This window comes from Aedes albopictus, unplaced genomic scaffold, assembly GCF_035046485.1.
Source record: "Aedes albopictus strain Foshan unplaced genomic scaffold, AalbF5 HiC_scaffold_79, whole genome shotgun sequence".
In the NCBI taxonomy this organism is placed as follows: Eukaryota; Metazoa; Arthropoda; class Insecta; order Diptera; family Culicidae; genus Aedes; species Aedes albopictus.
Genome location: NW_026917631.1, coordinates 27,530 through 55,243, shown reverse-complemented (window position 1 = coordinate 55,243; position 27,714 = coordinate 27,530). Strand labels below are relative to the sequence as shown.

Sequence of the window (27,714 nt, the reverse complement as noted above, 5' to 3'; positions counted from 1 at the left end):
CTTGAGGAATTTCTGAACCCAAGTAACATTTTGATGACCATTTAGTCTTGTAGAGGTTTTTAGAGCCGTAATAAACCTTAAAACTTTTATTTTAGTTTTATGAAGGTTCTAATAACCTCTTCTAGTCTAGAAGAGTCTAGACTATACACAATGTTAGTAGAAAAGGGAACCCTGTAGGAATTTATGAAACATTTTGTTAAGGAAAATTTTAGAAGCAATTCATAAAGGAATTATTGGGTAAATCCTCGGAGACATTTTTAAAGTAATCTCTGAATTGTTTTCTGAGCTTTTTTATTTTTGTGGGACATTTATGCAAATAACGTTATTGTGTATGTCCATTAGATTGGGTCAACAAAGTAGATTTTTTGGAACAAAGCTTTTTCGATTCCTTTTGGCGTCCAAAACAACTGTGCAAAATTTGGGAACGATTGGTTGCGTCCCCGTATTCCGCATTGCGATTGAAATTTGTTTGGAATTTAGTATGGTAAAATGTGCTTTTTTGCTTTTTTCTCCTAAATTGATTTTTTTTGTCTAAAACAACCTAACTAATTACGTTGAAGTATAGCATAGGATATGACGAAATACTTTGCCGAAGACTGCAAAGTGGTCCGACACTTGTGAAAAAAGTTATAACGTTCAGATTGCCCGGTGGTGCTTAACATTTAACATGTAAAAGAATAACATCAATAATAAAATCTCAATTTTTGGCCTAAGTTACCAAGCGAATAACTTTTTTCACAAGTGTCGGATCACTTTGCGGACTTCAGCAAAGTTTTTCAGCATATCCTAGGCTATACTTCAACGTAATTAGTTAGATTATTTTAGATTTTGCACAGTTGTTTTGGACTCCAATTCAGATCGTAAAAGCTTTGTTCCGGGTTGATGCGTTCCAATTTAAAGTTTCTCCATACAACGTTGACCCACTCTAATGTCCATCTTCCAAACCATTGGCTTTTGAATCAAACATACACATTTTTGGAAGGGGAAGAATTCGATCGTAACAACAGCTAGCGAGATAGTGGTTTATTCGCTATTTAGCGAGAATTTCTTATATATGCCACAAACTCCGAGCCTTTTATAGAAAACTTAGTTTTCAAACAGTTTTCATATGTTTTGATACATTTTGGTATACAATTTAAATAAGAATAAAACAAAAAAAAAATTGCTTGGATTTTATGAAAAATTCGATTTTTAAGACATTTTAAAAATTGAAATCTCCGACAAATCAAAGTATACCTCCAAATATATTTTGTACAAATTTAATCTAAACACTCCATATTTTTTCCCATTTGAAGCATAAAGGACATCAAAGCCTAAATAATATGAAAAAGAGATATGTTTTTTAAATTTTATTAAAAAAACACTTAATCCAATCCAGTAACTGACACTCTGTTTAGAATTTTGTTGAAATCTGGTTTTAGATTATGTGGAATTCTAACAAATGAATTTTGTGTGAAATCCAAAAAATGCTGATAATAAGTTCTCTAAGTTCTGCCTGCAGTCTCTTTTCAAATTCAATTTTAGATCGCAGGAAGCTGATTAAGTTTTCTCAATACATCTCAGAAGCATTCCCACATTTCTCAGAAATCGTTTGTGGTGACTCACAGCAAACCATAAACTTCGGTGTGACTGGCAGCCTGATTGATTGCATAATGTCCTTGGTGAACCAGAAGCCCTTTTCTACATTTATTGACACATTTGTCGCCAGCGCAACGAATCGCAACACACGTGCACCGCAACGAACAAACAAATCAGGCCACCTATCCTGTGTCTCTCTCCTCTGCATTGGTCTCGCTCATTGAGTTGACAGCTGCTGTAATCGTAAACCAAACATTTACTCCTAGTTACCAGCCTCCATGGTCTCCTTCGATACCGCCGAACACTGAAAACAGCAACCATCATCGCGCGCGCATAAAAAGTAATAATCACCGCAAATGACCAACATTTATAGGCTTCCTAAGCAGCCGCCAGAATTGGATGATTAATCAATAAACATCCAGTGAATATTATGTGAGATTTGTATGGCCAATGAGCACAGCCAGCAAATAGGCAATTGCTAATGATTTGAAAAATGCCAACTATTTCTGGTCCGAAGCCGCCACGCACGCAACAAGTGAAACGGGCCCCGGTGTGACATTCCAGGTGACATGCCTCCGCCACCACCGCCAACGGACGATCAAGTAGAGCCTCCGGAAATCATCACAGTTGGCGGCGTCTAAGTCTAAGGCCTCCTTTGCTGAAGAAATGTTGTGATGACAGCCTGAAATTATCTACATCTAATTAATAACCATAATAAATCCGCACTCCCCCGGCTTGATTCGTTAACCAGCACCATTCGATTCAATGAATGGAATCGATGGCCTATCGAATGCAACCCGTCCATCGCATCGCATCGCTGCAAGGAAGTAAAGGAAAACGAGTAACGCTTAATTGAATAATTATAATAAAAATTTCAACCAGCTATGGGGAGCTATGGGGCGGCGACGGCGGCGGCGCAGCCTGCTGAGTCTCCTCCACCCCTTGAACAACGGCAGTAAAAATGGTCGTAGAAAAAAAAGTGACATAAAAAAAGCAATTCGCGAGGCGCACTCGAATGCAACAACGACAGCAGGGGTCCGAACCGAAGTGTGCTATTACGGTAGGTGGTTGTGGTTGTTGGTGAGTGCAATCTACTTGCTGTTGCTACTAACAACGGCGGCGTGATGATCGATGCGATGCAACATTTTGCGAAAGTGATCGAACTGGAATCTGTGCGCGGCAGATCATCATCGCCGGTGCAACATCGTTGTTATCTTCGCCATCGTCGTTCGTAATCACCATTAATCAATGGACGATTAAAAATGACCATTGATGATCGATGATTTAACTGGATTGCAGACCGCTGTAATTTGATGTTCAAGTGATCCTCTGCTTTTGAAGTTTGTTATTTGTTGGACACGGTACCAACAGGGCATAATGTCAGAACATGGTTTTCCGACGAAACTTATACGTGAAACGACAAACGGCTCAGCATCAATTGGTCGAATTGCAAACTAAAGGGTCGCCTTCTTGGTTTCTAATGGCTCAGGCAGTACAAGAAGATTTTCCCTGCTTAGCATAGGTATGTATTATAAGAAGTGTAGCATGTTGTTAAAAACAACGTTAGAGCCAATTACCTTATAAATTGTGTAATTCATAAGTCGATCCTTTGTTCCTACTTTAACCCATTTGTCATACAACTGATTACAATGTTACGCATGATTTATTGTCTCTATCTAAGCCCTGCATGTCACTACTGACTGCAAGTTCTAATCCCCCAATAGAGATAGAGCCTGAAAATCTCTCGATATAATAATAAGCCACCACAAACCGCCGTCGTCGCAACCCTAAAACCGATGTAGGTACTTTCGCTTTCAATCCACAGCAACCCTACGGGCATCGCCATCCATAATTCACCTGAGACTTGACGCAAAAACCGAAAACTTTCCTCCACTGCAATAAATCTCCGCGATATTCAATCAGAGTCGCCGCCGTCCGTACTGACGATGGACAGTTTGTTGGTTTTGTTGAGAGGTCGACATGCGCCTTCGCCGCTGTGAGCCCTCGGCTCGGCGGACACAATAACAAGAGTCCGTGCGGTCACCGCCCGCCAGTTCGGTTCAGTCGTTGCGCCGCCGTCATCGTGTCGTCGGTGACAAATTTATGTTGAATATTTATTAGTGCACACTGAGCGATGCTGAGCAGGCGGTGTGGGCCCCTTCGAACTAAATTGAGCCCCACAAAAGCTGCGCGGCTTATTTTGGAACTGAAATTGGGGAAGACGGGGTAGAATGTAACTTCTTGGAAAAAACTTCCAATTTGCTCAAATATATGGTTTACCAAGGATCGCACCCTGTTAACCGTTGGTCATGGGTTCGAATCCCAGCCCCGGCACATGCATATTTTCGCTTATAGTCGCTCCACTGTCTGCATTCGTTTTGTGAAAGAAATTTGTTCTGCGAGGTCTTCTTTAGAAATTTCTCCAGCGATTGCTTCGCAAACTTCTCTAAAGATGCCTGCGGAAATTCCTTGGAATGGACTCTTTTAAAAATGTCCCAAGGAACCAATAAATGAATTTCTTTAGATATTCCTACGAAAATTTCTCTAAGTTTTATGTTGAAAAATCTTGCAGGATTGCTTCAGAAATTCCTCCTTGAATTTCATCAAAAATCCTTAATGAATTTCTTCAGTAATTTTTAGAAAGATTCCCACAGAAATTTCACGATGGATTCATTTAGAAAATCACAGTTTCTTCAAAAACTCTTCAGTGATTCCTTGAGAAAGCCTCCCATTAATTCTGCCAGGGATTCCTTCTGAGATAGCTATGCGAATTCTTGTAAAAAATCTTTTAGGTATTTCTTTAGAAAACCATAGATTCATTCAAGATTTTTTTCTGAAGTTTGCTTAAGATTCATCCAGAAACCAAATAACGCTTCGATAAATCCTTCCATGGATACCTTTCAAAATTGTTCCATGGATTCCTTTTGAACATCCTACTGGAAATTCCTCAGAAAATGTTCCATAGATTTTTTTTTTTCAAAAAACGATCCTGAGATTCTTTCGAAAACTCATTCATGAATTCCTTGAAAATCTTCCGGCGATTTCTTTCAGAAAATTAAAAGTACAAATCTCCTTCAGAAACCTAACAAACAATTTCTTTAGAAAATTTTTCAATAATTGTTTCAAGAATTCATTTAGATTTTTTTTTTTAAATAATCCTTAAGATTACTTAAGATTATCTTCCTGAGATTCATGACAAAAATCTACAAAGTTTCTTTTAGAAATTAATTCCGCAATTTCTCCTTTGGAAATTCTTCGTTATAGGTTCCTTCCGAAATTATACTATGGATATTTTCAAAAATTAATCCAGGAATTTATTCATAAAATCATCCAAGGATTCAAAAACTCTTCTAGGGAATCTTCGATACATTTCTTAAGAGTTTTATTCAGATATGCCTGTGAGATTTTTTTCAGAAATTTCTTCAAGAATTCGCTTAGAAGTTTTCCATGGATTCCTACTGAAACTTCGCCAGGGACTACTTCAGAAATTCTTCTAGGGTTTCCTTCAGAAAACCCTTTTGAAGGAATTAGAGTTTTCTCGGGAAGTTTTATATTTCTTCATTATTGAGATTATCAGGTCTAGCCTGGTTCATCTCTGCGTACGGAAATTCTTTTTTTTTGTTACAGAAAATAATCATGTGATTCCTTCAGGAATTCGTACAGCTATTTTTTCACGAACTCCCTCTAGAGACTGCCTCTGGAATTTCTTCAAGGAATTCATTGAAAATATTTGCATGAATGTTTCTAGGTTTTTTTTTAATTTTCTTCAGGGATTCCAAAATTAGCAAGAATTCTTTCCAAAAATTCTTGCATTATTACTTTCAGTGCTAGCAGCAATTCCTCTAGTAGCATTTCTCCAGAATTTCCCCCAAGGATACCTCTAAGATTCTTTTACGGATTCAAACATTTCTCCAGAAATACTTCTTAGACATTTTTGCAGCAGTTCCATAGGAAACTTCTTAAGAGATGTTTCATATTCCCATTGAATTTTTTAAAGAAAATTCTCTAGGTATTCTATTGAAGGATATCTTCAGGAACTATTGTCTAATGTTTCACTAAGCGCTTCCCAAAAAGTTTCCTTGGTACAGAAATTTCTGGCAAATATTCGTCCTTCAGAAATGTCCATGGCAATCTTTCAAAAATACCATCTTCAAGGATTTCTTCAGACATATCTACAGGGACTTACCAGTATTTTAATGGTTTCTTTAAATATGAATTTCAGCAAGGGATATCAAAAGTTTATTATCTTTGAAAAAATCCTGTGCGCAATTATTCCAAAAGTTTCTTAATAAATTCCTTGAGAAATTCCTTCAGGAATTCCAGTAGAAATTCTTACAAATCACCAAAAACATCTCCAACATCGATGACCAACAACAAAAATCGTACCGCTTCATATATTCACGGTCTGTCAGAACTGATCATTAACATTCTGGATCACGACTATGCAGATATCACGATCACATGCAGGAAATTTGCAACGGTGAAGGGTTCCCACACTAGGGTAAAAGATCCTGTAAACAAAACAGAGCAAAGTAAGATCACCTAAAAATTCAGTGCAAGAGCTGCTCCCAATCGTATGTAGGAATGACCCAAAACAAACTCAAAACAAGATTGTATGTCCATAAGACGCACATCAACAAGTTGGAACACCTTTAGAATCAGGACATATAAACACAGACACAGAAATGATAGCATTAAGATAGACCAAAACCATAGATTTGACTTAGACAACACACAAGTAATTGACAGAAGTGATAAAACACACAATCTTCCTTTTCAAGAGATGTGCCACATCACAAATACACCCAATACTGGCCAGAACCCCGCCCCCCCTCCCCCCAAAAAGTCTACGTGGTTTATGAACGGCCCCAAAGAACTCTCCAAATTGCATACTGAAAACGGTTTGCTACTCCCAGGCTCATTTTGTTGGTGCTTTGTGCAAGTTCTGGCACTTTTTGGCAGATTTTTGCAGGAGATCATCTTGACACCCCTGCAGGAGTTCCTCCGAAAAACCTACTGGGATTTCCTCCGGGGATTCTTCAGAAATTCCTTCCAGATTTTCAGTAGTAGTACCACCAGGAGTCCCTCCATAAGTTTTTTTTTTCAATCTTTCGCGGATTCCTTTACAAGTTTCTATTGGAATTTATGAAATCTCAAAGGATTTTTTCATTTAATATCCCCCCAGAACTACTTTCATATTTTCCAATGGGTTTCTTCTCAGATGCCTTCAAGAGAGTTTCTGAAGTTTCTCTAGGTGATATCGCAGGATTTGGGATGAACTGAAATTACTTGCGGAAAATTCCCCCAGGAGTTCCTTTTAAGATGCACCCAGATGTTCCACCTGATATAATTCCAGAAGTTCATCCGGGATTGTTATCCTAAATTCCTGGAATTATTCTAAAAGTTTTTTTTTTGAGTTTCCATCAGGAGTTCCTCGGATTAATCCATGAGTTCCCTCTGAGATTCCTGCAAGAATTTTGTATGGGAGTATACTTGATTTTTTTATGCTTGCAGGAGTTACTTCTAAGAAAAAAAAAATAACAAATGAATTCGGCTCAATTATGGCCATGTGGCGCCGAGACCTTCCAAATAAACAAAAAAGGAAAAAAAAAGAAGTTGCTTCTGGAACTCTCCATGAAGGCTTTGTTCTCGGATTCCCTCCAGAATCGTCTTTAGAATTTCATCAGGAATTCTGACTGAGTTACTTCCAAGATTTGATGGATGATTTCTTCATTTTGTGAATCCTCCAGAAGTCCATCTGGAGTTCTTCCGACAGTTCCTTTTGTGAATCTTCTGAAAGCACTTTCCGGAAATCCGTTACGTCTTGCTTCAATAAACGCTGTTATGAGAAGTGTGTTAACCAGTGCTGAAAATTTCATTTCGATATATCTAAATTCAACCACCTACAGCTCATTATAGAAGCTGAAACTGAGCATATGGTCTATGAAAAACTTGTGCGGCCAGACCAGTTCTACAAGAAAGTCACGGGAAAACTGATCTTTTTTGAATACTTAAGGTAAATGTCACGGACTATCTTCGAATATTCATGGTGAATATCAATTGACATTTTTCGAAAGTAGTCTTTGACATTTACCTTAAATATTCGAAAAAGAGCGGTTTTTCCATGACTTTCTTGTAGAACTGGTTTGGTCGCACAAGTTTTTCATATACCATAATGCTCACGTTCAGCTTCTATAATGAGCTGTAGGTGGTTAAATTTAGATATGTCGAAATGACATTTTCAGCACTGGTGCCAACAAAGGAAACTAGTTTTACACCAATAAAGCATTTCACACTGATTCCTCTTTCCTTTCCATTGTGTTGGTCTCTCAAACCGCCACCACATTTTGCTTGCCGATTATATAGCTGGAAGCCCAGAAGTTGGCCCAGCACTCGGTGGCGACAGCACTCGGGAGATTATAATGTTAAATCGACTGATTTATCCATTATGCGGACGGACGATGGATTTCGCCCGAAGAAATTTTCGCGCACTCGGGCAACAACAAAGTTGCGATTGGAATTTTACCAAACCACGTAACTTCGGTAAGCAAACTGCAGCAGGGTGGATTAAGTGAAGGGTGATTTGTGAGATTGGTGGCTACGAAGGAGGAGATTAACATTTCTCAGTGAGTTGTAATTTTGCTATTATTCAACTCGTAGGTAATGCTATCAAAGGATTAGCTCAGTTATTTCTAAACCGCAGATTTACCGCCAGTCATGGTCAGTCCATTATTCTGCAGTTGTATTAGCATACCTAATAGACCATTATCAAAAGTCATCGTTCCCGGCAGCCACCGAGTCCATGAGCCAGCCACAAAACCCAATTTCACACTCATAAACCACGGCACATCATGTTCTCTTCTCTTTCGAAGCAAAGTAAACAATCTTTTCCGATGTTTGAAGATAAAACCCAGCGAACCGACTCAAGTTCAACGATCTTTCGCCCCATCTCATTTCACGTGGATTATGTAATTTCACAAATAACTCATTTTTTATCACCTCCTTCCCATTCTTCGCCCGAGTAGTGGGGGCTTCTGCTCCCTGCTGTTCTGCGCCGATCTTGCAGCCTTGCTCAATCAACTCGATTTTGCTGTTCAATCAATCGACGTCGTTTATGTTTAACCATATAGAAGCAGCTCGTCGCCGCCGGTAATCCCTTGGCTTGTTAAGCGCTCGCTGCCTCAAAATTGATAATTTGAGCCTTTCTTTGCCGGATTATACGCAACATCATCGTCATCATCAGCATCATCGACGGGACGGGATACTTCCACGAGCCTAATCCCAATTAACGATCTCCGGTTTTTGTTGTATTTTAACCTTGGGAGCAACACCAGAACGAATGGTTTAGCGCCGGCGTAAACGGGTTCTTTTTTTGGATCAAAATTTGCGAATCTCTCGCAGCAAAATACAGATTTCCAGATCGATTCATTTCGCGCCAAAAACCTCAATCCAAATCGCAGCCGAAATTACTACAACCCATTGTTGAGAACCGACCAGAAGAAAAACGAAAAAAAAAAACTAATCGCAATAAAACACGCCAAAACTTCGCTCCATTCAACGATTGTACGATCGGTCGACTGTGCGATCGTTGCTACAGCAGCGAGCGAAATTACCCCAGCAGCGCAGCGCACTAAAATTAATTTCTACTTCCGGAGCCCGACGGACGGCCCGGAAAAAAGTGTTCTGCTCCTCCCACACTCGATCCCGCACTCCCAGTCTCCACCACTTCTCGCTGTTCACCCACCACCACTCTACTTCTCTATGATATTTTCACGTGCCATGTGCTCACTAGTAGGTATAGTGGGAATCAACACCATCCAGCCAGCCAACGACTAGACCGCAACGATGAATGACTGACTTTACTTGCACTAGGGGGAAACTGTTCGAAACGAATCAACCAGTCAACTTTGCTTCAGTTTTGCTTTTCAATTCCCGTGAATATTGTTTTGTGATTGGCCATTTTAAAAATAGGGTGGTCCAAGAACAACGACATGTTAATTTTTTTTTATTTCTCAATAGTCATAACTTTCAATATGACCAATAGACCAATTTGCAATCTTTTTTCCCGAATGAAAAGATGATTAGTTCTGGATTTAGAAAAAAATATCGCGAAAAAAATATTTAATTTAAATATGCATAAATGGTAAAAATTTCAGTTTTTTTTAATGATTTTCGTAATGTTGGATGATATTTTTTTAACGAAAGCTCAATTATTTTTACATAACATATCAAATTATAATAAAAGCTTTTCAAACCGTTTTCGAGCTGCCCTTTTTTCTAATTTCTAGTTTCTAGTTTTGTCGTCATATTCACATGAAATGATCATGCGTCTCCATCACTTTGAAGTAGCCGTACTTTTGATTTATTATTTACATATTATTGATTATGTATGTTTACAAACATGGGCTTCTGGGTGAACTTCAGTTAGTTAAAAAATACCAGCGAATTCACCTTCTACAGAGTGATAATCCTGCATGCATTTATTCAGGCATTCCTTCATAGATTCCTTCTCAGATTCCTCCTAGAGTTTAAATTGAGACTCAATCAGGAGCTCTTTTTGTAATTCATAAAGGGGTGCTATCAGAGATTGATCTAAGAGTTCTTTCTAAGGTTTCCAAAGAGGTTCCTTCAAGAGACTCTGGAATTCTTGCTGAAATTACTCCAGAAGTTTCATCTGGTTTTCTTCCAGGAATTAACTATGTGAATCACTGAGAAGTTTCTTGCTGGATTGATGAAGAAGTTCCTTTAAGGATTTCCTTTTTAAATTCTTCTAGCATTTCCCCTTTTGGGGATTCATCAAAGGATTTTTCTGTGATTTGAAAAATTTGAAAGAATTCTTGGAGTCGTTCTTGAATTCCTCCAGAAGTTTCTTCGAGGATTCTTCCTCAGGAGTTCCTTTACGGATGCCTCCCGGAGTTTCTTCAGGGATTCCTCCAAGATTTTTCAAGATTAACCAGAAGCTGCTTCTGGGATTTATCCAAGAGGTCCTTCAAGGATTCCTTCATCTAGAAATTTTAACCGTGACTTCTTTTAGTATTCCTCCAGAAGTTCCTTCCGAAATATACTCCTTCCTTCAAGAGTCTACTGGGATTTTTAAAGCAGTTTCTCTGAGATTCGTACTTTTGAAAATTCAGAGATTCCTCTCTTGGGATTATTTCAGGAATTCTTTCCTGGATTCCTCTAGGAGTTCCTTCTGCAATTTTTTAGGGAGTACCTTGTGGGATTTCTCAAGAAGTTCTTTCTGAGATGTCTTCAAGAGTTCTTTCTAGGATTTATTCAGGAGATCTTTTCTGGATTCTGCCAAGAATATTTTGCGGGATTTTTTCATCAACTCATATCGGGCTTTCTCCAGGAACTCCTAGAATTCTTTCATGAATTTCTCCCATACTTTCGTTTCAGATTCCTTCAGGATTTTTTCCTTAGATTACACCAGAAGTTTCTTGTGGTATCCTGTCAGGAATTTCACCCTGGATTTTCCTCCAAAAGTTCTTTCCTGGATTGCTTAGGAATTCCTTCTGGCATTCTTTCAGAAATTCTAGGAATTCTTTCTTGGTATCATCCTGGAATAACTTCTTGGGGATCCCTCCTACAACTTATTCTAGAATTCTTTAAGAAACTCCTTCCAGAATTGCTTATTGAACACTTTCCGGCGTTCCTCATCCATTCCCCAACACAGTTTTATATAAATTTCTTCTAGATTTCCTTCAAAATCTTCTTCTGAGATTACATTTCTCAAGGAATTTCTTCTGGAAATTCCTTCCCAATTCTTTTAAGGAACCTTTATAGAAATCTCAGAAGGAATTTCTGGAGAAACCACAAAAATGATTCCCGGAGCTACTGGATGCATGTCAGACGGAAACTCTTCAAGAATCTCAGAAAAAAAAATTCTTGGATAGTCACCGAGGAAACTTCTGAATAAATCCTTGATAGACCCCTGGAAAAATATCAATTGGATCACCCACAGAGAATCGCGTTGGAGTTTCTCAGAGGTACTTCGGAATGTCTCCGGAATCTCAGTAGAAACTCCTTTAAACATCCAAGACGACTCTAGAAGTAGTCCTAAAAGGAAGGAAAAATTCAGGGTGAATATCCTGAAAGTATCTGATGATTCTCCGGAGAAAATCTTGAAGGAACTCCAAAGGGAAGTATGTATAGGAGAAATGAAGGAATTCTATAAGGAGTTCCTGCAGGAAACCCGATAAGAGTTAATGAACAAATTCCGCAAGAAATTCTTCGCGAAATCCGGAAAAGATCTTCTGGATCAATCGCAGAAAGAACTTTTGGAGACATTTCAGAAGGAACTTCTTGAGAAATTTCAGAAGGAACAGAAAAAACTCCTTCAAAACTCCATGAATGAATTCCGGAAGGAACTCCTGGAGGAACAGTGGAATAAATTATGGTTAAAATTTCCAGAAGGAGGAATATTTGAAGGAATTCTTGGATAAATCCCAGAAGAAACTCCTGGTCAATCTTGAAAAATCTTGGAGAAATCGCAGACTGAACTTCGGTAAGTATCCGTAAAGGAGGAATTCAATACAGACTCCAAGAAACTCCTTGAGGAATAGCAGTAAGAAATCCTAGAACAACCACAGATGAAGCTTCTGAAGAATTCCCAGAAGGAACTGCTACAGGAATTCTCTAAAAACGAAATCCTAATAGGAACTTCTTGACGAACCCAGAAAGAAACTTTTTAAGGATTCCTAGAATAGATTCCAGGAGGACCGTCATATGTTTCAGATGGAATTTAGGCAGTTTCATAGGCTCTCAAGTGAACATCGGAAGATTCGAAATGTGTTTCAATGCTTTTCAGGGCAGTTTGGGACATTTCAGAGGTGGTTTAGGCTCTCAGGTAAGCCTCAGAAGCTTTCAGAGCGTCCAAGTAGGTTTTGAAGAGGCTTTAGGTGGCTTCACAGGCTCCTAGGTGAGCTTCTGGGGCGTTTCAGAGGGGTTCCAGAGACGTTTCAAATCGATACAAGGCATTTTAGGGCATTTCAGAACGTTTCGGAAGCGTTTCAGGGGGCGTCATAGACACTCAGACATATACTTCAGGGGAATTTAATGGGGCGCTCAGAGGCGGTTCAAAACCTTTTCTGGGCGTTTTAATCGGATTTAGGAGAGCTTCAAGACGCTTCAGTATCATAATGCTAGTATACAGTTCAAAATTGTTACATCAAGTTCGCTGTAACACAAAGACCTCCATCGCTTTCAACACAACTCTCCATCGGATCGTAAAATTACAGCTTGTCTGCAGTATGCAGCTTGCTAACAATTTTGCGTGCAAGAAATTATTTTATGTAAACTCGCGTGAAATGAAATGGAAATTTAAACGTCCTCACACGGAGAAAACAAAGTACCCAAATATGAGTTGATTTCACCCAATTTCGGGGTTGCGTGCGGGAGCCCATATTTGAGTTCGTGGAAGCGATGTTGAAGTGGGTTTTTTACATTTGATCCCGTGCGGCAAAGTACCTACCGGCTATGTTTTTTCACCCAACTGCTAGTTCAAAATACTCAAATTTGAGATCAATGCTGTTGACTCAATTTTGGCTTCCCGCACCGAACTGTCAAAGTTGAGTTGTTTTGCTCTTCGCTCTCTGACAACAACAAAGAGAGTGGATGGGAGAGAAGACAAAAAAGAACTCAAAAGTGAGTTTAAAAATACTCAGGTTTAGGTACTTGAGTTTCTCCGTTTGGTGAAGTTTTCAGAATTTCTTTCTATGTAGGTTTGATGACCAATACTCAAGAGATAGCTTGGAGATCCTCAAATAGACGTTGAACTCACCACTTGACTTGACTATACATGCTAAGTTTCATAAGGCTATGTAAGCATGAATTTCATCCAAAAAGATCCAGTTGATCGTCCAAAAAATACTTGTAGATTCGATGGCCTATACTGGAGGGAGTTCTTGCTGGATACTCTAAGACTATCATTGATCGCATATTTGAATAAAACATTCATGTATGACCCTATGTGAGTATGTGTTAACCTCTTGATTAACCTAATTCCTGATAGGCCTTAGTTATGTTCTAGATAGCATGTGTTATATTCATGATAGTTTTTAAGGATCCTTAATTAGACCCAACTCTCTCTCATCCGTTTTCTTTGAATAAACCCCAAACTCCCCTTAGGGAGCATCCATTAAGCACGTCACGCTAAAATTGGGAATTTTCGACCTCCCCTCCCCCCTTTGTTCGGGTATTTCCTATACTTAATATATTGCTTGTCACACTTTCACAACCCCCCCCCCCTCCACCTAGAACCGTGACGTACTTAATGGATGGCCCTTTAAGTCCACTTACTGCTTCTACCCCGTAAACTAACCTTATCCCTCCCAAGTAACATTTTGATGACTTATTACCCAAGTAACCAGTAAGCATTTAAAATAGCATTCCTTCAGCATTATAGTAGCCTTTACGACAAGGCGTTTCATGCTAATTAGCCGTATATGCGCCTATAGTGCTACCTCACAGCAGGTTTTGGCAAAATAACGGGCTGTCTTAGTGCTATCCCTTCAGGAACGTCGTGACGAAATGTCAAAGAAGCGTAACGCCTCGTCAAGCAAACAAAAAAAAACAAAAATAGATTGACTCTGTTTCTCGTTCTCTCAGCCTGCTTCTCCGCTTCATCGTCCTTCCATATTCCAGCCGGTGCTAGTGCTAGGTGGTACTTTTTTGCTGATTTTTGTAGTGATGTAGGTTTGATCTTACAATCCGGAGATTGATTAATCATATCTGCTTCGGATTCTGTTGCTCCTGATCCACGATGCTAAAGCTGTCCCGGTGGCGTGCGTTGATTTAATCGCCAATAGGGTATTGGTTCCCTTATTAAGCATGTGGCTCTCATTTTCATCCTACGAAAAACAAGGGATTGGAGCGCTGTTTGCTTTGTTTCTTATTTATGTATTTCTTGTTAGAAGTGAGCACCCATGTAAACACAAAGAACGGAATCAATCGGTGCCGTAATCGCTTGTTTTCGAATAAGATGAATATGGGAGCGTGAGATTACTGAAGGAACACATACCCTATAAAGAATGATTCGATAACAGCTTCAGATTCAACATGCAAAACTTGTTTTCATTGAGATATTTCATTGTGGTAGAGCATTACGATCCCTTATAGAATATGATTGTTTCTTCCCTCTTTCAAACAATCCTTTGATCCACCGAAGCATCCACCTATTCGGCACATATTTTACGACGAAATGATAAATTTTTGGTGATTTTTTGATGGACAAGTTCCCAATCCAATTCAGCTGCAGTGAGGTTTTTTTAATGCTTTTGGATGAGTAGGGGAAAATAAAGAAACAAATAAGATGCACAAATTTGTAAACAGTAGCATAGGCTCTGTAAGAGAGAGACAAAATGTGTTGCCAAATGCGTAACATGTCTCCCAACCTTTTTGTTCCTAGCATTTAAAGAGCAGTTGAAAAGCATTCTGTATGCTCCCAAGTGAAACCACTTCAAGCAGTTGAAATGCTAATTAACAGCCGAAAGCTTTTGAGCAGCACAGCTTATGCTAACTCAAGGCAGCTATGCATTCGAACTGCTTATGTAGGGCAGCAAGCAGTTTAAATGCGTAATACGGGCTGATACACGGCTTATTCTAATACTTAGTGGTTACCTGGGTAGTCATGTAGAGGTTTTGAAAAAGATCATACAACCTCATACCTTTTTATTTTGATTTTATGATAGTTCTTAGAAATTCTTTAAGTCTATTTGATTGAAAATCTTACTTGGGAATCTCAGTTACTCCTATCGCCCTGATAAAAACTTCATTTGTGTAATGTAGTGCGATGATTGTAAATTGTGAAATAAAACATAGAATTCCAAAACGTCGAAGTGGACAAAACCAAGGACAAAACGTTGAATACGAGTAACCTAAGTATATTGTAAGTTCTACTTGGTAATAAAACGTGGAAAGACGAAATGTCGAATCCCAAAACGTCGAAAGGTGAAAAAATGAGTTTTTTTTTTTAAATAAAGAATTCACTAATGATTAGATACCTCGTTTTGGGCGTTTTATCCCTTTCGACGTTTCGACATTCGACTTTTTGGCATTCGACGTTTTGTCACTCAGCCGCGAATGCTTTATTATTTTAAAGAAAACCAATTCTTTCACTTTTCGACGGTTTGTCTTTTAAACGTTTTGACCTCTCGACCTTTTGGAATTTGACACTTCACTTGGCGTTCGACGTTTTGTCTCTCGACGTTTTGTCACCCAACCAACCTTAATTGAGGCACCTACATAGATTTATCCTAAATTAATTCAACCTAAATGGAGGTTTCAGTGTAAAAGAATGGCTATCTACAAACATGTTTTTGTGAGAATACTCTGCCCGGTGCATGTTGGAACACTCTCCCCTACGACGATCATCTTCTACCGTTCTGCTGATGCTTATTCCATGCTTCACTCGTTCATCAAAACCGAATCGGAATATCTGGGTGAGTTTTTAAAAAACACCCCGTTGCAACGAGTTGGTTGGTTGGATGGGCAATGAACCCCCTCCTTGACTTCGGCTGAAGAGACGGCGAGAGCGAGAGGCCAAGCCCTGATGAGTTAGTAAAAGTGCTGAAAAAAATGCTAGTAGTGAGTGCAACTAGGACGGGCCTCCCGTCAGTCCAATCCGTAGCCCAACAGCAACAACAGCAGCAACAGCAGTAGAAAAAGCGTATTTAAATCCCATATTTGGAACAAGGGCTTCCGGATATGAGTCCGCGTGCGCGATTCGATGCGATGTGAGCTGTTTTACTAAAAAGTGGGGAAACGATGTGCGCAGGTTTTGGCTTCTTGCTTCGGTCAGCTGGGTTGCTGACTTGGCGTCATTGTTTTTCTGTTTTACGATTTCTTTGACCCGATTCCCAGTGCGACGACAGGCAGTAGCTAAGAAGCGGTTAGTCAAACGTTTCAGAACAAATATTTAGCTATGGAAGGTGTTGCCTAATTTGTTTGTAGTTCAAATTAAGGGACTTTAAATGGTCGGCGTTAAGTCAGAGAGGACCATGTGTCTTTTACCTAATTTCTAGAAAAACGACTTTAAAGTTTGCAACTCTATAAGTTTTGAGTTTTTCAACAAATGTTCTTGAAATGTTGCCATAAATCTCAATTACTATTCATCAAAGCATCGCTCTGTATTGACCGCGAAAAAACGTAAAAAAGAAGCTTGAAACCGAGAAATTGCTAAGTAATTGATTGTACTTAGTCCACTCTGACTGAACGATATTTGGAAAATCTACAACCAACTACAGTTCACACTCAAGTTTGTACATATTTGATGAAAAAATAATGTACAAGTAGGACAACAGTTAATAGGATTGATGTATAATGTGAGCAGGAAGTTTGAAATTAGATGTTTCTCCATGTATTTCTGTTATTACACTGTTGATTACCATTTTCAATTTTTATGTTCAGTCAGAGTGGACCAAGTACAACAGTTCAATATCACATGAAGGGTAGTCAATTAATGAATTATTTAAGAATTATTAACTTGAACATTTAATAGCTAACAACTTTTGAACGTATTTTCATAGTTCGGTACGTTCATTGAAATATTGTAGTCACACAGTTCATAATTATTTATTCAGAAGACTGGCGTTTTTCAAAAATTCGTTCAGACAGAGTGAACCAAGTACACAATTCTTAAATAACCGGTAAAATCAATTTCTTCATAAAACGGGTATTGGTACATTTCAATATGATGCCCAACAGCTACTAAACAAACATATTTTGATTTGGAAAGGATTACGAAAAATAAGGTAATTTGAACTATTTTTCTTAGAGACACATGGTCCACTCTGTCTGCACGCGAATTGCCACAATTTGCTTCAACACGATGATCTGTAAATTACGGTATTGACCATAATAAAATGGAATTTTACGTGCTTTCTTGATCAATGATCATTAGAAAATGCGTTAGAGAGTCATACGATTTGGAAACGTATTATATTTTGATGATAAACTATTTTGATTATTGGATTTTAACCAATACTTATTTTTTAAATTCTCTTGACGTCAAGCATTTGGTCCACTCTGATTGCACACTATTCTCGATTTTCGCAGTTCAATCAAAAGAAAATTGTGCTATAACTCTCGTGAATTGTAACATTAAGAAAATCGGGTGAATGTTCCAAGCAGCTAAAGTAATTCTTAATCAAATGCCTTAAAAATCTAATTTTCGTCAATTTTGTTACTTGGTCCCCTCTGACTTAACGCCGACCAAATGAGATCCAAAGGAATTTCGGTGAGATACCTGAAAAAATTCGTGAAGGGATTCCTGGAGTAATTTCTCGAGGGATAGTTCAGAAAGAATTCTTCGAGAGATTCCTGAAAAACTTTCCTGGACGAATTATACACCGAAGAGGACTTCCCAGAGTGATTCCTGGGGGACATCCCAAAGAGATACCTGAAGGAATGTCCAATGGAAATCTTGGAGAAATTCCCAGATGAGTTCGTAGAGGAATTCCCCAAGAAATGTTTGGATGAGTTTCCTAGAGTAATCCAGAGAAATTTTCAAAGGCATTCCATGAGGAACTCGTAAAGGCATCTCTTGAAGAATTTTAGTAGAGGAATTCCTGAAGAAATATTGAGAGAGATTCGTTAGTTCCAAAATACCAACATTTCAGGTCAATCAAACGATCACAGTCTTCCCACTGATTGACTACGCGCCTGACCACCGCAATCCACTTGAGCGGGTAAACGCTCTCATTTGGTATCTATATTTATTACCATCACGCTCCCCCGCTTCCCGAGCTCTCGAGTGCCCATTTGGCGATGGATGAGTGTGAAAACTAACCGTTCGTTCGTTGGCGTTGTTGAACAAGACGAGCCCATTAGCCAGTCGAAGCACGTGATTCCAATCGTATCGTCGTGATACACGGCTACTTTACACCTGATTTCCTCACCACGCCGAGGAGGAGAGTTCGAAATCGCAATTCACTTCGTCCGGAGTGAAATGGTTTGCGGTGAGCCCCCTCCCCCTCACTACTGTCTTAAACAGTTAATCAAACAAACGGTGAATACGGAAAATGACAGCCTCGATCGGCGATGTGCTGCTGGTCAGAGCTTTTGATTTGGTTTAATTGCATTAAACTCTGATGTGGGCGTGCGTGCTTTTGGAGCAGCAACTGACTCGATCGACCGTTCATAAGACGTGTGTTCCGCTTGGTAGAATGTCTGCAACACGTTCTTCCGATGCCGGAATCATGTTTCTCTCGTTCGGATGCAACTTATAGTGCACCGCCCACGCATGGTTTGTTCTCAATTAGAGCATATTAATTATCTCCCTTCGTTTGTTTCCGCGAAAAAAACGCCAAACATGTTTACCTTTCCTATGCAGAGAAGAGTACGAGAATCAATTCAATACCCGAAAGTTTCAATCTCTTGAACCAATCAACTCTGTTGAACAACATGAGAGAATATCCGTATGTTTGTTCGAATGCATGTATGCAATGCTCCATTGTTTCATTTTTTCTTAACTTCTTCCAAAACACCTAATGGATATCACCTTGTTCGTATTCGATTGATACTTATCAAATACAGGAGACGGTTCGCCGAAATCGTCAACCCAGGTGCGTATCTTCCGAGCATGTTGAACCCATCGAGGAATGTTACAATCGCCAAGGCCAAATCGCAGAAAGACAGTTCGCCAAACACACGTAGATAACTGTCGATTCCGGTTCGCAGCGTCGGTCGTCGTCGTAGTCGTACTACAAACATTCCACCTCGAAGCAATCTTATCGCTCGCCCCTCAACAGAGAGAACAAGTTTACAACTTCAATTGGAGAGCAAAGCTATGCAAAAATCAGAGCAGAAATTCCGATGCACGACCGGCGGACCGGTGCGGTGGTGGCCGGCCACCAAAGGACACCAGCCGGAGCGTTGATTGAGACATAAAGTAAGCGGTGCACTTCAAGGCGCGTTACTCAATCTCGCAATCTCGGGGGCCGGAATGGGTGTATGAGATCACCAACGACGACGACGACGACGACGATCGAGACGGTATTCTTTGGGTAACTTTCATCATTCGATCGACCTTTGGGAGGGTTTTGTGAGGGGGTGCACCGTTGGACTGGCCGTGAATGCATAATTGACGCAAGCTTACCATGAACATTTTAAAGTTTTAAAATTTAAACAAAAAACATATTTCACAAAATGGAACTTCTAAGCCAACGATTGTTGTGATGTACTGCACAAGTTTTGTTAAGTAAATGCATCAACAGAACATGTCTGCGAATATCACAGAAGAACGAGAAGACAAACAAAATATTAAAATTTAGGACAAGGTATTTGGAGAACATAGCTCCAATTTTCTCGAGCACAAATCTAGAGAACTGTGAAACGTATCTGGCACCGTAAACATTGAGTTAAAAATTTCAGCCAGATCCGTTTGGCGGTTCTCTAGATTTGTGCTAGAGAAAATTTGAGCTGTGTACTCCAAAAACTTTATCCTTGAATTAATAAAAAAAAACAACAAAGTACAGTAAAGACCCGATTTTGTCAGCCCCATTTTGCGACAAACTTTTTGCTCTCATTATCTTACGGTTACATTTCAAGCAACTTATCAATATTTATCATCAAACTAAAGCTGAGACGCAGAACATAAAGGAATAAAAAGTTTGCAGAACTGTTTAAGTTTTTTAAGAGAGCAAAAAATGTGTTCCGAAAAGGGGCTGACAAAATCGGGTCACTTATGTAGTATGAAACGAGCTCACCAATTCATGTGAAGCAGTCTATTACTCCGTCGCTGGCCGACAGTGAAATGCTTTCTGGTGTTGCCTACTGTCTGGAAGGAAACTCATCATCCAGAAAAAAAAGTCGCATCCCTTTCACACTTTGGCGAAAATCGGCGCACACGCGTGGAATCATATTTCCGATGTTGATCTTTGGGCGTTATCATGATCCTCCTTCGAACTGTGTATGGAAAGCAATTTTGAAAATATGGCTCCATTAGGCAGACAATATTATTGCCCTTTACCCTTTAGAGATAAAGTTGTGGAAGGCTGACCCTATGAGGGTGGTGTTTGGAATCCAGTTTGACTTTCTATTTCACAGAGTTGTACCTTGTTCTGTGGCTTAGTTGATTAAAGCGCCGAACTAGCGATACGGAGCCGTGGGTTCGAATCCCACCAAAACAAGTGGTAATTTTTTCACAAATTTATCTCTCATTTTATCAATTAAACACACACTATGTCTTCGCAAATTTTTTGAGCTTTTTCGTCTATGGCTCCATTATTTAATAAAAAAAAAACAAATTATGAAGTAATGCATCCAGTTTCACCTGGTATGTCTGAAATAGACGAAAAAGCTCAAACTTTTTTCGAAGACACAGTGTGTTTTTAATTGACAAACTGAGAGATAAATTTGTGAAAAGATTACCACTTGTTTTGGTGGGATTCGAACCCACGACTCCGTATCGCTAGTCCGGTGCTTTAACCAACTAAGCCACAGAACAAGTTACTAGTCTGTGAAATGGAAAGTCAAACTGGATTCCAAGTACCACCCTAACCAGGTCCGTCTTCCACAACTTTACAGTAGTTTAGTAATAGTAATTTGCGCCACGCCGTACGTCCAATTCAGCAGCGGCGGCGTAATCGGCGAGTCCAATTTTTTTTTTTTAGTGTACATATTGCAATTTCTAGTCATTGAAAACGTAAATACAGAATAATTTATTTCTTGTACCTAAATTACAATTTTCATCTATTTTGCGTGAAAGGTTTAAACGTATGTAAATCAGAGGTTTCAAAAAGCTATCCTCATAAGAATTATGATATAAATTATAGAAAGAATCCTTGAGGACGTTTACCAGGAAATTTATAAAGAATTCCTCTAGATAGAAATTCACAACCTCGTACGTCTCGTCTAAGGATATTCTTTCCTAAAACTCATTTTAGACCAGTGTTGTGATGGTAAAATTCGAAATTATGGTTGGAGTTCTGTTTGGGTTCTTTTTATGAATTATTCCAGGGATTCTTTCAGGATTTTTTTCAGGAATTTCTCCACAAAATTCTCAATAGATTCTTCTGGGAGTTCCTCCAGAGGGCTCCCTAGAAGATCCTGAGATATTCCTCCACAAGTTGGATCGTGAACTTCTCGAGAGATTTCTAGAAACCTTCCTTTGGGAATTCTTTCAGATTTTTTTCCGGTGACTCTTAGAAAATCCCTTTCGAGATTTTTTGAGGAGTTCCTTCAGAAATCACTTCAGGATTTATTTTTTACCGGTTCTCCTGGAATATCTTAAGAAATTCTTCTTGAAATAACTGCACAGCATTCTCTAGTTTTCCACGTATTCCTCCAGGTATTCCTTGAAAATAAAATCACATTTTTAGAAATTCTAGATTGAGTTTAAATAAGGGCGAAAGTAACAAGAGAGAGTTTTCTTCATCGACTCTCTCTTCTGCAAATTAAAGTGACAAGATGCAAATTCAACCGAACTTTTTTACACTTAGACGTTAGATTGCATCGCAACCTAGCGATTTATGACCAAAAAATGCAACCATACTTGCATCTTGTCACTTTAATTTAAAGTCGATGAAGAGAACTCTCTCATGTTACTTTCGCCCTTATTTAAACTCAATCTAGAATTTCTTTTGGCGATTTTTTGAAGAATACTTCACAAGTTCCTCTAGGAAAATTGTAGCAGGGAACTTTATCTACTTATATCATTCAGACATTGCGCAAGACATTCTTTCAAGAATCAAGAGGTTTGTTCAGAGTTCTTTCAGGAATTGTTCCAAATCATCCTTCAAAAATTCATTGGGAGATTTATTCAAGAATATTTCTAGTACTTTTGTCTGCAGAAAGCACGGATTTCTGAAGATTTTTTTTCAAGGATTCTTTCAGAAACTTCTTCATGTTTTAATTCAGAAATACTTCAAGGATTTTCTCAAAAACTTCTCCAGGATTTTTTCCTTGATTTTTTTTTCCAAATTCAACTAAAAATTCCTCCAAAATTATTTTAGGAGTTTTTTTTCTACCCTCTGTTGGGGAGCTTAAGCCTTTTGTGGCGAATCTAAGAAATTCCCCAGGGACTACTCCAGGAGCTCCTCCAACGATTTTTTCTGAAATAGTTTTTCTGAACCTCATCAGGAAATTTTTAAACATTTCTTTAGAAATTTCTACTGGTAACACTCGAAGATTAACTCCAACATTGTTTATGTTATTTCACAAAATACTTCTGTAAATATCTGTGGCGGGACATCTCTAAGAATTCCCGGAGAAGTCTCTGAAGGATTCTCAGTAAATATTTCTGAAATAACTGCTGAAAATTCTCTAAAAATACTGAAAATAAAAAAAAAATCTATGGTTAAATTTTTGAAGTAATCTCTTACTGACAACCATGAAAAACCCTCAAACTGCTGAAGGAATCTTAAGTGATGTTTCAGAAGGCATTCCTTAGTAGGATTTAGATGGAGTCCATGGAAAAATTTCTAAAAAATACCCTTGAATTTCTAAATAAATTGTCTTTCAAATTCCTGAAGAAATCCCTGGAGATATTCTTGAACGAATCCCTGCTGGATTCTGTGAAAGTATCCCAGAGAATTTTCTGAGATAGTTCTGGAAAGAGTTGCTAAAAAATTGTTGAAAACTCTCCCTCAGAAACCCTTAATTGAATTCCTACAAGGATTTAAAAATAAATATTTGGAAAAAATTCCATGAGAAATCTCCTACTGATTCATGGAGGACATTCTGAGAAAATTGCAGTAGCAATTCATGAACATGTTTTTAAATGAATCCCTGAAAGAATGTCTGGATGCATACTTTAACTGTAAAGGTTCCTACAAATTTCTCAAGAAATATAGGGTGACCAAGGGTATTATCGGCAGGTTTGTCCTCTTCATCATGAGGGGTTTTTGTCGGCCAAAATGCTTGTAACTTGTTCGAATAATTCAGCTGGTTGGGAAGGTTTCTAGGCCAATTTAGAGTCCAATAGATTCTAAAAAAAACATATGATGAAGAGAACAAAACGGCTGGAAAGGTAATTTTCCCCCTTCAAGCGTTCTACTAATTGTTACTGAAGATATTTCTAATTTTCTTAAAGAATCCGAGTAAAAAATGTTAATATGGTTTCTTTGGAAGATTTTTTTTGTGAAATACATGGAGGATTATCCGGAGGAACTCGTGAAGAAATCTCTATATGATTTTTTGCCTAAATCACTGAAAAAATATTCACTGCAATTACTAAACAAAATAATGGAAGAACTTCTGGAGAATTTCCTGGAGACAATCCATGGAGAAATTTATAGAAGAAGCCCTGGATTTTTTGAAGCAATTTCTGAAAGAATTCTGGAATTACTATGTAAACATAATTCTTGGAGTTATTTTTGAAGGGGCAACGTCCATAAACTTCTGGAAGAATCAATTATGGTTTTCAATAGAGTATCGTTTAGTTATAAATAATAGGTGGGGATTTCCTAGGGTAGAACTTTTTTCACAAACGTTGAATCACTTTGCAGTCTTCGACAAAGTTGTTTGGTATATAGTCACCTACAATAATACCAAAGGGTTTGATGATTGAACGCTTACAGCGCCACCTAGTGGCAAAATTCGAAAACTTAAAATTTCTGCATACATTTGGCCAAGTTTTCCCATACAAACTTCAAGCGTTTTGAGCGCCCCCTTAGGCTCAATTGATTTTGCTCAAATTTTGAACGTAGCTTCTGGGAGTACCAAACAACTGATTTAGGAGGTAAGACTTGGCATTTTCCGAAATTTTTGTTTTTCATATAAGTATGGGCCACCCTAGTGGGGATCTTTAAATTATTGCTGTAAGAAATCATTAAATGAAATCACAAAAAAATACAATAGATTAACAAGAAGAACTTCAGGAAATACGAATAATATGCACAAAGAAAAAAAAAGAAACTGTTTAAAAATTACCACTGTTCAGATTCAAACACGTTGGCGAAAAAAAAAATCTTAATTGTTTTCTCATCGGCGTGGGAAATTTTGTTCGGCGGCGTTGAAAAATATGAACAGCGGCGCGCCGGGTCAATTTAACTGGCGGCGCCGGCGTGGAAAAATTGTCGGCGCATACGTCTATTCCAGAGACGAACTTCAATGGACTTTTTGAGAGAAATTCCGGTGAAAAATTCTGGAGAACACTAGAGAGGAACTCCGGAGAACTTTTGAGAGAAACTCCGGTGAATACCGAGAGGAAATCTGACGGATTCCTTAAAGAAACATCTTTAAATTCATGAAAGAAAATCTTTTGCACTCTTGAGAGAAACTCAGCCGAGTTTCTGAAAGGAACTCCCACGATTTTCTGAGAAGAGCTACAGTGAATTCCTTAAAATATATCATTTCTGAGAGTAAATCCGATAAATTCCTGAGACGAACACCTGTGAATTTGAGAAGGAGGAAATCCAACGATATCCAGAGAAAAAATCCAGTGAATTCCAGAGGGAAACACCGGTGAGTTCCTCAGAAGAACTTCGGTGAATTCATGAATTTCTAAAAGAAAAATTAAAAAAAAAAACTGGAGAATTTCTGGTGGGTTTCTGGATACTGGTGGGTTCGGGTAAGAGAGGAATTCTTGCGAATTTCTTAGAGGAACTCTGAAGAATTCGGATAATTCTTAGAGGAACTTCGGCAATATTTTACAGAATATAACTGTGAGTCCCTGAAATAAACTCTGACGAATTTTTTAAAGAAACTCTGGATCATTTATAAAATGGACTCTGGTCCCTCTCGAAGGAACTCCAGTGAATTTTGAGAAAAAAAAATAACTGTGAGTTCGCCAGGGGAACGCCGGTTAATTCTTTGCTGGATGTAATACGATGAATTTCTTTATTGAATTTTGGTAAATAACTCTAGTGAATTTTTTAGAGGAATTCCGGTGAATTTCTGAAAAGAAGTATGGAAAATTGTTAAACTTCAATATATTCTTCTGAAAAATTCCGTTGAATTCTTGAGTTGAACTTTGGTAAATTCCTGAGGGAATATCCGATGAATTCCACTTTCAATTTGTGTACTTAGTGCTAACGTAAAAACAAACAAGACAATTACGTCGCGTTCCGTGATTATCCGATGAATTGTAGAGAAAAAGTTCAAAAAAATCCTTAAAGAAAATTCGGTGAGTTCCTGAATGCAACTTTGGTAAATTCCGAAACGGAACTCTGGTGAATCTCTAAGATGAATTTCTTAGCGGAACTCAAATGTTTTTTGTTAGAGGACATCCAGTAAATACTGAGTGGAACACCGAAGAATCCCAAATAAAAATTTCTCTGGTGACTTGCTGAGAGGAACTGCGGTGAATTCCTTGTAAAGGCTGTAGTGAATTCCTGAAAGGAACTCTGGATAATTTCTGAAAGGTACTCTGGTGAATTTCTCAGAAGAGCTCTAATGGAAATTCCGATGAGGAACTCAGATGAAATAAAAAAAACATCCAGCAAAAAGAATTCTAATGATTTTTTTTTAAGAGAGACTTGGATAAATTCCTGAGAGGTAGCTCCAGTTTACTCCAGTAAATTTCTAAAAGAGCATTGATGGATTTTAAAGTGAATATTAGTGGGGAAATCAAGCCTGGTAAACTCCTGAAAAGAAAACCACTGAGTTCTTAAGAAGATTTTTTTGAAAACATCTTGGATTATTTTTTAGAGGAAGTGCAATGAATTCTTAAGAGAAGTTTCCATGAAATTTTAAAACGAATCCAAATAGATCCTGAGATCAATCAACATTAATTCATTTTTTTTGTACCGACTTTTCGAACCCTCTAAGCAGAATACCCTCTTCGAATGAGTGTAATCAGTTTCGTACCTTTTAATTCCACTCTGAGTGGATAACTGACACTGAGGAAGATTACAAGTGGTAGTCGAAATAAGCGTATCTGTCAAAGGATAAGCAACATAGGGCGGAATGAAAAGGTACGAAACTGATCACACTCATTCTAACTTTTTTTATTTTTATTTTCGATGAATTTAATACATTTTCCTGATGAATTCCTAGAACTTCTTGAGATAAAACCGGTTGAATCCTTCGAAACAAAACACTCTCATAGGAAAAGAAGTAATGAAAATTATTTATGGTTAGAAAATATTGTATGGTTACAAATTTGTAAATTCCCTGCTTAATTTTTTGATTACGCAAAACTGATTTAATTAAGATAGTTTAATTTTATAGAATGTTTTATAAATGGCAACAATATTCTGTAGATATTTCTCATCTTTTTTTTTCTTTAAACTTACCTTGGCAGAGAAACTTTTAGTAAATTCTTCATCATATTATCAAAACATTTTGCAGATATTTTTTCAATATCATCTACAAAACTCTCGCCAAAGGTTTAAGAAAATTTCTCATAGAAACCTTCAAAAAATTTATCAGGGAATCTCTCTAGTCAACCCTCGCTAACAATAATGTATTGCAAATCCCCGATGCACCTGCGTCACTTTTGCGTCTACGGATCGAAGCGGCAGGTACGAGAAATTGATCGTAAAAAACCGGAGCGAAGGAGGAGAGAATGGCGAGAAAATGTTTCAATTTGAATAAATAAATCCAAGCAAACGATCACCTCCTCGCCTCAGCAGCGGCGGTACTGTAGATATGGTGACAAACGCAACGAATACCGAAAAGTGAGCGCCATCAGGGCTGTCTCCCAGCGATCGAATTTGAATATAATCGTTCTGGTTTTTGCTTGGTTCAAGAATGTCACGTGGTTGGTTGGAACAATCGCCGCAACCATCTGTCTATTGCACACTGGAAATTTGTCACACAAGTCACGCTTGTCTTGGCCCTAACAGTTGTTTCAGGTTGACATCTGTTTGGTTTTTCTCTAAGCAGTGTTTGAGCAATGCAAAAAGGGTCATTGTTTGGTGCCAAGTGATCGCTTTTGTAATTTGTCACTCACTTGGTCTCAATCTGGAAATGCCACAGCCAGACGTAAGATCCGGTAACGCAACTCACGAACGGCTATTTCCATAATCACCCTTCGGTGATTGATTCTATCGTCTAAGCCTATTTATAACCTCCTGTCTGAGTCTTCCTCAGTTCATAATACCAGTAAATCAAGCGTGGCATTCAATTGAATCCGCGCCCCTTGTACGAAACTAGCCACAAACACCGACGAGCAACAATGTTAATCCCAGCTTGGATTCACGGAGCTCACGACGACGATGCGATAGACTCCCGCCGCCGCCCGGTCAGAGA

General features: G+C 38.5%; 1 protein-coding gene across 1 annotated transcript in view; it reads left to right on the top strand.

Moving 5' to 3' along the window:
• Positions 1–27,714, top strand: part of LOC109407640 (cyclic AMP response element-binding protein A) — a 63,121-nt gene that overhangs the window by 12,034 nt on the left and 23,373 nt on the right. The window lies entirely within an intron of this gene.